The sequence below is a fragment of the Hydra vulgaris genome, chromosome 01 (genome assembly GCF_038396675.1).
Source record: "Hydra vulgaris chromosome 01, alternate assembly HydraT2T_AEP".
Lineage (NCBI taxonomy): Eukaryota > Metazoa > Cnidaria > Hydrozoa > Anthoathecata > Hydridae > Hydra > Hydra vulgaris.
In genome coordinates, this window is record NC_088920.1 from 10779651 (window position 1) to 10790000 (window position 10350).

The following is a 10350-nucleotide window of genomic DNA, read 5'->3' on the forward strand; positions in this document are numbered from 1 at the left end:
TAATCACTATGATTAATACTTTATTAACGTGTTGATTATAATGTATAATTTTGATTATTATATATTATATTGAAAAAAGTCCATTAAAGTGTTTTTTAACATTTCATATGAATAAAAAAGTTTTTCACCGCAATTTTCACCGCGAACGGACGTGTTTTTAAGAGCGTTTAAAAAAACTTATAATAATGGCGAAAAACTTTACACCAGCACAACTTAAAGAAATCCTTGAAAATCATGAGAATACTATGATGAAAATTTTTAATGATCGGATAGAAAAAATGGAAATTAAGTTTAATAACTTAAAAGATGAAAACTTTACGTTAAAAAAAGAATTATCTGAGGTACAGAAAGCTGTTGAATTTATAAGCAAAAGCTATGATAAAATAATAATTGAACTTACAGAATTAAAAAAAACAGAGTCGAAAAAATCACCAGATATAATAATATTGAAAATGGAAACAATAACATTGAAGAGAAAATAGCAGAACTAGAAGACAGAATCCGTAGAAACAACTTGAGATTTGTTGGGATTGAAGATAAAGCTAATGAAACTTGGGAAGAAAGTGAACAAAAAATCAAAGAATTCCTCAATACGAAGCTTAATATACAAGAAAATATTTTAATAGATAGAGCCCATCGAGTTGGAAAAGAAACACGAAAAAACAGATCAATAGTTGTTCGATTTCAAAACTACAAAGACAAAGCCCTAGTGTTAAACAAATATACGACGATGAAGCTTTGGAACGAGCGGTTGTACGTAAACGAAGACTTTAGCGATTTTACAATAAATTTACGAAGAAAGCTTTTCAAAGAAGCGAAGGAATTGCGAGCGAAAGGTAAGTTTGCTAAAGTAACTTACAATAAATTAATTACGCGTGACCTATAATTATAAAGGAATTCTTTTAACATTCTATAATCAAATTTACAAACAAAAATGGATGACTACGAATCCTTTACTTTTAGTTTTCATGATAAATACTTAAAATCAGATCTTAATTCAGATCCAGATGTCAACTTTTTTAATGATGTGAATTCACGTTGTTCTTATCTTTATCCCAATAAGTTAAAAGAATTTCTTAATAAAAACGGCACTGAAAATCAAAAAATCAGAATCCTTCACATTAATATTAGAAGTCTGAATAAAAATTTTGAAAAGTTTTGTGATTTTTTAGATGAAACTGAAAATATTTTTAATATAATTAGCTTAACAGAAACATGGATTTCTTCGAATGAGTTTAAAAATAATTCTATTTTCCATCTTCCAGGTTTTGCAACAATTTTGTTAGAAAGACAAACAAATAAATGGAGGAGTTCTGATTTACGTTAAGGAACACATTGTATATCACATTAGGAATGATATGTGCGTTTCTGACGGTGATAAAGAAATCGTAACTATTGAAATTTTAAACAACAAAAAAAAAAGTATTCTATTAAGCTGCTGTTATAGACCACCAGATGGTGCGTCTGAAAATCTTAGTTTCTTTTTACAGCGTAATATCATTCACAAAGGTAGCAAAGAAAACAAAATTACTTTTATAATTGGAGATTTCAACATGAACTGTCTAATTTATAGTAAAGATAAAAAAGTAAAAAGTTTTTATGATGAAATATTTATGGCAGGAGCTCTTCCTTTAATTAATCGCCCTACTAGAATATCCAAAACATCAACGACGTTGATTGACAATATTTTTACAACAGATATTTATAATAAGAAATTACAAAAAGGAATTATAAAAACCGACATATCCGATCATTTCCCCATTTTTCTTACAATTCATACTGTATCCTCTAATAACCCCGAAAGACAAAATATAATAAAAAAACGTGTCTTCAACGAAAACAATATAAAATCCTTTCAATATCAATTATCACTTCTGCATTGGAAACATATTAACTTAAGTGATGACGCAAATACAATATATAATAAGTTCTTTGATACTTTCTTCTCAATATACAATGCAAACTTTCCACTTTGTGAACAAATAACAAAAAAGAAAACCTTGAATAGTCCATGGATTACCAAAGGACTTAGAAAATCCTCTAAAATCAAACAGAAACTATATATAAAATATTTAAAAACAAAATCAGATGAAAACCAACAAAAATATAAAAATTACCAACATTTATTTGAAAAAATTCGTAAAAAACTTAAAAAAAATTATTATTCAAATTTAATTAGTAAATTTAAAAACGACTCAAAAAATACTTGGAGAACGTTGAAAGAAACAACAGGAAAACAAAAAACAAATTCAAACTACCTTCCTAAAGTAATTAAAATAAATAAAACAAATATATATGAACCAAACGAAATTGCAAACGAGTTTAATAAATATTTTATTGATATAGGAATTAAATTGGCAAATAAGATTCCTATTACGGAAAAAACTTTTAGTGATTTCCTAGAGCCTATAAATAATTCGCTTTTTATAGATAATTTATATTCTGACTTATCTTTTGATGAGTTTGAGAGAGCTTACAAATCTCTTAAAAGAAACAAAGCTACAGGTGCGGACGAAATAAATGGCAACATAGTCATAGATTGCTTTGAAAATTTAAAATGTATTCTTTATAAAGTGTTCAGGGTATCTATACAGCAAGGTGTATTCCCTGACCAATTAAAAATAGCTAAAGTTACTCCAATTTAAAAGACGGAAAAAAATCAAATATTAGTAATTATCGCCCTATCTCAGTTCTTTCAACCTTCTCGAAAGTTTTAGAAAGAATTATATACAATAGAACATACAATTACCTTAATCTAAATAAACTTCTATAAAAAAATCAATTCGGTTTTAAAAAAAATTGTTCAACTAAACAAGCCATTACACAGTTCATTCGTGAAATTTCCAATTCATTTGGTAGATCACAATATACACTAGGTATTTTCATTGACGTATCAAAAGCATTCGACACGGTCGATCACAAAATCTACTTAAGAAACTCAAATTTTATGGAATTAATGGCAAATTAATAAAATGGTATAAAAGTTATTTGACAAAAGAAACTTCCTTTTATCTTTTCAAGCTTAATCTAAAAAAATGTATTTTTTTACTTAATATCATATTCAGATACTTCTAATATTTTGATAACTTTAACTTCGATTTTAGTTGATAATTTCAACTTCGATTTTACTTCATATTTTAAAAGGTTCTGACGACAAGATCTTGTGATCTTTCAGACCCGAGCTTATATCTCATTATTAGTAGTTTATGTATGTGCGTATCTACAAATTTGTAAATGTATATATACTTATATTTACATATGTATATATGTGAGTATTTTTCTTAACTTAATTATGCTGATATTGGAAATTTTTTAAATAATAACACAATATGAATGGCATATATACAGTGACATTTTAATTTAAGCAAACGTTAAAAAAAATAAGACAATACCTTTCTTAAATTCCTTTTTTTTTGTTTTTTGTTAAATGCAGAATATCTGCTTTGATAGACTTTAATAAAATACATAAAATATTTTTATAAATTTAAAAATGATTATTTTTAATATCTTCTTGTCCATAATATGAATAAACTTAATGATGAATTACAATCCTTATAATTCACTTATTAACTTCTACACCTTTGAGTGCTTTCATGTCTAAATAGAAACAAATGTGAGTACAAAAATGATGTGCATATTTTAAAATAGACATTTGTTAACATTTGATTCTCTCTCAATAACTAAATTATTCATAAAAAGATTGGTTAATTTTAAAGGAACGTAATCACTCTTTTTAAGTTTATGAAATAACACAAATTTGGTTTTCTGTACATTTAATGAAAGTTTATTACAAGTAATGCAATTATTAAATTTTATTAGTTTTTCATTAAATGTTTTAAAAAGATCTTTTATATTTTTGTTTGAGTAAAAAATGTTATTCCTCAGCAAACTTTAAATCTTATTTTATTTGCTGAGTCGTCAGCAAACAAAATAAGATTTAAAGTTTTGGAAGCAAAATATAAATTGTAAATGTACAGCAAAAATTGTAACTGTTCCCCAGGGGTCCTTAGGTGGATTCCTGGGGAACAGTTATAGTTTTGTTTCTTGTTTCATTTTCTATAAACACTATGTGTTGTTTTCTGTTTGACAGATATTTTTTAAACCAGAGTAGGTTATTGTTTAGTAAACCATAGAGTTCTAGTTTTTTATAAGGATGTCATGGTTAACTGTATCAAATGCTTTTGACAGAACAATAAAAGCTCCTATAGTGTAACAATCAATATTGAACCCATCCGATTTACTGCATGATCCGTTGAAAGATTTTTTTTGAATTCAACTTGTTTATTATACAGAATTTTGTTTTTGGTTAGAAGTCTATCATACATAATACATTCTAATAATTTTGAGAAACATGGTACGACGGAATTAGGACTATAATTTTACATAAATTCGTCATCACCATCATATATCATCACCAGTTTTAACAATAGGTGATATTTTAGCAATTTTTAATTTCTTCCGTACAATACTGGATCTTATTGAAAAGATAAAAATATGAAACAGAGATAGTTCGATGATATCAAAGATTACTTTAACTACGTCCCTGCTAATTTGATCAATGCCAACAAATTTAATATTTTTTATACTATTGAACGCATTACGCACCTCATTTAAATTTAATTTAACTTCTTTCATGGATATATTGGTTGGTTTTAAATAGGATTCGAAATTTGTGATGTTTTTTGGAATTTTATCAGCTAACTTTGGGCCGGCTTCAAGGAAATAGTTGTCAAGCTTTTCAACTATAGTTTCTTTATTACTGATCATTTTCCCATCAATTAAGAGTTTTTGTGGCAAATTATTGTTCGCACATATATTTTTACCAGTTGTCTGCTTAATCACAGTTTTTTGTCCGTTTCCATGGGATTTGTGCGTTTCAAGGGGCTTTTTTTAACATCTTAGCATAATAAACTTTTTTTTGAGTGTTACTTTGTTTTTTAAAAAAAGTTTTTATAATTTGTTTACTTTATTTCATTTTTAAATGATTTATGTTTTAAATTTTATTCATAAAATTTTTGTTTTCTCTAAGATCATTTAAGTGAACCTTTGGTCATCCAAGGGTTTAAAAGTGAGTTAGAATTTATAATTAATTTTATTAATGGAAATGCCAGTTTATAGTATTAACAAAATTGCGCCAAATAAAGTTCATACGCCTAATTTGCGTCATGTGATTGTAATATAAGATTCCAATCAACTTTTTCTGATAAGAGATTTCAAAAGTACAACAAGGACTTTTCATTGATCCGTTGTGTTTGGACTGTAGATTTTGTGGTAGAATAATTATCAGTTATATTTTTGTTAAATAAGAATATTAGGAAAAGATCCGCTATTTCAGTTTTGATTATACCAGATTCTAAGAGTCAGTTATGCATATTATTAGTAAATATATTATCAAGTAATGTTGATAAAGTGTTAGTAATTCTAGTTGATTTGTTTATTGTTGGAGTTATATCATGTTAAAAAAGGGTATTTAAAAATCAATGAACATTTAAATTTGAAGCATGATTAAACAAATTTATATTATAATCAGTTCAGGTCAGGTTATTCTGCTACTGGTAACATGTAACCCATTATAATCTGTTTCATGTCCTGCTGCTTTGTAGGATACGCCTTAGGCAACAGCTAGGAAATGCAAACTCTGACTTAAAACACCCCCTGCCTTGGGGCTCTTGGTTGAGTAAAGGCTGAAGATGGTGTCTCGATAAAAATACTCATCCTAGGCAGATGTTAAATGCATCCGGCTACTGTCTTGTAGATCGCCTCATAGGCAAAGACTTAAAGGGCAAACAGATTCTATTTGTTGACCAGCCTCGCATTCCTTCTTCATCTAATAGGCTGACGCAGATGTATTTTTAATACATTGTTTCCAGTTTAGGATATTGAATGCTGGATCTTCTTGATTCAATCCATGGGTTTTGCTTGTGTCTCTGTTTTTATGACTAGGCAACTCATTCTATTATCTCCTAATGAGAGTACAGCTCTAAAACTCAGTTTTATGGTTCTGAGCCGGGCTGGTAGTCAGGTTTCCCAAACTCTGTGGTAGCTCTCAGAGAGGATGATTTCACAAGCAGCTGAAAAATTTTAAATTTTTAACAGTGCCATGTTGCGCATGGAGGGTGTCCCTGTTTGTACTTTTGGTGTGCATTGCGGAGGCATCGTTTGGAGCCATATTAGGGTTTTTTGATAGTCATGAGGAAATTGCTTGGGCTATTAAACAATGTTCTGATACTATTTATGCTTTGAATTGAGTTCTTCAATCAAATTTAAAAATGAATAAAGTACCAAAACAAAAAAAATAAAAAACCATCATAATCACCAAGTTCTATAAAACATTCACTAATATTCGTGGTCTTCGAAGTAACTTTTCCTCTGTTGAATTTTATCTCTCGCAAAGTTCACCAGACCTACTTGCTCTTTGTGAGACTAATTGGAGTTCAGTAGTCTCATCTTGCAATCTTAGTGTTGATAGTTATCTTCCTTTAATTCGTAAAGACTCTAATAGTCACATGCTTGGACTGGACATTTATATTCGTAAGAATTCACCCATTTGTAGTAAAACTAGGTCTGAATCCACAGACTATTCTTTTATGTGCTTCCTTTTAGCACTTACTTTTCTCTATTGCCTTTCTCTTTATTTTATATTGCTCTCCTTCATCTCAAGACTGCACTCTTTTTGACGTTATTTCTGATCATATTGACCAAGCCCGCTCTCTTTATCCATCAGCTATTATAGTTGTTGTTGGTGACTTTAATGCTCACCACTCTGAAGGGCTTGGCTCTAGTATCAGTGACTCTGCAGGCATTAAAGCCAACAACTTTTGCCTTTCTCAATCACTAACTCAAAAAGTCAACTTTCCAACTCGCTTTCCAAACAACCCGAATCATTTACCTTCTGTACTCAACTTACGTCTTGTTTCTGATCCTAGACAAATCTCAGTTTCTCCACATTTACCCTTAGGTGCTTCTGATCACAGTTTAGTCTCTCTAAAACTAATATGTCCTTCTTCTTCATCACCTGAATCCCTCTCTTATCGTACCTCTTATAACTACAGTAAAGACGACTGAGATTTTTTCCATGACTTTCTTCGTGATGGCCCTTAGGTAGAAATCTTTTGTTTTCGTGTCGACAAATGTGCTTCTTACATAAGTTCGTGGATTCAGGCTGGCATGGAATTTTTTTTTCCCTCTCAATAATTCCAGGTCAAGCCTCACTCTCCCCAATGGTTTCCCTCACACTGTGCTGCTGCGATTGTCACTCGAAACCATTACTTCCATATTTATCTGCAAAACAACTCTCCAGAAAGCAGGCGTCTGTTTATTACTGCTAGAAACAATTGTAAAAAAGTTAAGTCTAACGCCAAAACCCGCTATTCTCAAGTCATGAAATCTCGTATTTCATCTCAAAAATTAGGCTCTCGTTACTTCTGGAGAATCTTTAATAATATCAATAATATAGGCAATTCTTTAATTCCACCTTTCTTGTATGGTTCAGTCTTTGTCACCTCACCTAAAGACAAAGCTGAATTGTTTGCTAAAAACTTTTCATCAGTATCATCTCTTGATTGCACTAGTCGTGTTCTACCTGATATTGCCAACAAACAGGTTGATCCTTTGCCTGACATTCGCATCCCTCCAGCTTCTGTATCTAAAGTGATTTCTCGCCTTGTCACTTTTACAGCTTGTGGCCCGGACAACATATTATTATTGTCTTGCAGAAGTGTTCTCTGGAGCTGATGTCTACACTCTCAAAACTATTCAATAAGTGCTTATCAGAGTCTTGTTTTATAGCCTGCTGGAAAGATGTATCTGTTATCCCTATCTTTAAAAATTCTGGAAAGCGATCTGATTCGTCTAACTATTGTTCCATTAATCTTCTTTCTTTCATAAGCGAGGTTTTTGAATCTTTAATTATTAAACACCTAATTTCTCATCTTAAATCAAACAACTTACTTTCTGACCATCAATATTGATTTCGATCTTTTCGTTCTACAGCTGATTTGCTAACAGTAATAACTAATAAGTTTTATTTGGCAGTAGATAAAGGTGGTGATATTAAAGCCGTCGCTCTTGACATTTCAAATGCATTTGATAAAGTTTGGCATGCTGGTCTTCTCCATAAGCTTTCTTATTTTGGTGTATCCGGTAACATTTTTTGGAATATTGAATCCTTCCTTTCCAATCGTAGTATAAAAGTTGTCCTCTATGGACAGCTCTCTTTTTCTTATTCTGTAACTTCAGGAGTTCCTCAAGGTTCTATCCTTGGCCATATACTCTTTTTAATTTACATTAACAATCTTCCAGATATTCTCACATCTAAGGTGGCATTGTTTGCTTTAGATACAACCATTTGTTCTTGTCGTGAAATGAAACAAACACTCTCTGATTGCTTGGAGGGGGCATATGATCTTGAAAAGGATCTCATTTCTTCTACAGCATGGGGCTCACAATGGGTGATGAACATCAATACAGATAAATGTCAATTTTTTTTAGCCAATCGTTATGAAAACAATTTAGCTCTTTCTATATTTATGAACGGTGATGAACTCAATGAGTCATCTACTCCTCATCTGCTAGGATTAACTCTTACTTACAATCGTTCTTGGAAACCATATATCAAATCAGTTGCAAAATTAGCATCTGCTAAGGTTCCATCTCTTTATCGAGCTCGACACTTTCTTACTTCGGATTCTATTCTCTATAAATCTCAAATCCTTTCTCAAATCAGTAATCCTTGTATGGAATATTGTTGCAATATCTTGCGCGAATCTTCTAATGATGCCCTTTTTTTTTAGACAAGGTGCAAAAAAGCATTGTAAACATAGTTGGACCTGCTCTTGCAGCCAACCTCCACACAGAATGGACACTACTCTAAAGAGCTAGCGTCTCATGTATCATCTTCTAAAATTCATTCTCGTGTTGCTCTTCATTCAATTAAGTCTCATCCTTTTTTGTGACTGTTCCTAAGTGTTCCAAAAACACTTAATTGTGTAGTTTTTTTTCTAGAACATTAGCTTTTTGGAATTCGCTTCCTTCATTGTACTTTCCTAATTCATATAATTTGCAATCCCTTAAGTCGTCCGTCAATCGTTATCTTGCTCTACAACTTTCATCATTTCTCTTCTAGTAACTTCCAACTTTAATAGGTGGTTGCTTGCAGCCTTTTTGGACGCGAAGATGTTTGAAAAAAAAAATAATAATATTATAATAACCAGTTAAGTACACATAATTCTTTGTTATGTTAGTTTTGCTTAAAAACTTTTTAAGTAGGTTTTAGAAAATTTTAAGTTTCCAACTGACGTCCGTTAAATAGAATTAATAATAATATTTTTGGTTGCTTTATTTATTATTTCAATGCATAACGACTTACAACCTCTTTCGTCAACACTTAGGTCATTACGCAAAATAAAGTTAATAGATTTGGTAATAAAGATACTTCTACGACCTTTAACGTGGGTTTGACGAGGTTGGTGAATTAAAACGTAGTTATTTAATTCATAATTAAAATTATTTTCATTTCTTTTTAAACCACGTTTCCTTATGTCTAATTTATTTTAAAATCGTAATTTAGATCATGCAATAACAAATTTAGATTATCAAAACTTTCATGAATACTTCAAATAATTAGATTTAAAGTAAAAGACTATAATATAAACTTTTTTTTTTAAATTGAGTTGATTCGCGGCCTGAATTGTATTCATTTTCAAATTATTTTAATTGTAATAGTCATCAAATCTGTTATTCTTCGTATTAAAATTAAATGAAAAACTGCTATCAATTTTGAAAAGTAAAATAATAATTTAATTTTCGTAATCACGAAAATAAGGTGTTACAAAAGATCTAAACAATAAGATAATAAAATATTACTTTTCCTTAAAGCCCAAGGGAAAATGATAAATTTATAACATGAAATAGTTGCAAACTCTCCTCCGTGCGTTCAATTTTATCAGCTCTCTTAGACTCTTCCATATTTGCACTGTCTCAGTGCAAAAATCATCATTTATGAATATAGATTTTTACTTATTTAAAAAAAAGATTTTATCCTTTAAGTCCAGAAGTTTTATAATTATTGTTCTTGGTTTACCTGAATTTAAATGACAAGTTCTATATATATATATATATATATATATATATATATATATATATATATATATATATATATATATAAATATATATATTTATTTATATATTTATGCATATATATAATATATCAAACATCTTTAAAATACATTTAATATAAAAACATAAGAATTACATTAACAGAGAACTCCCTATTTTCTTTGAAAAATCATTTCATCACTTCATTTCATATTTAAATTAAAAGAAAAATAAAATAAGATATTTAATGATAAA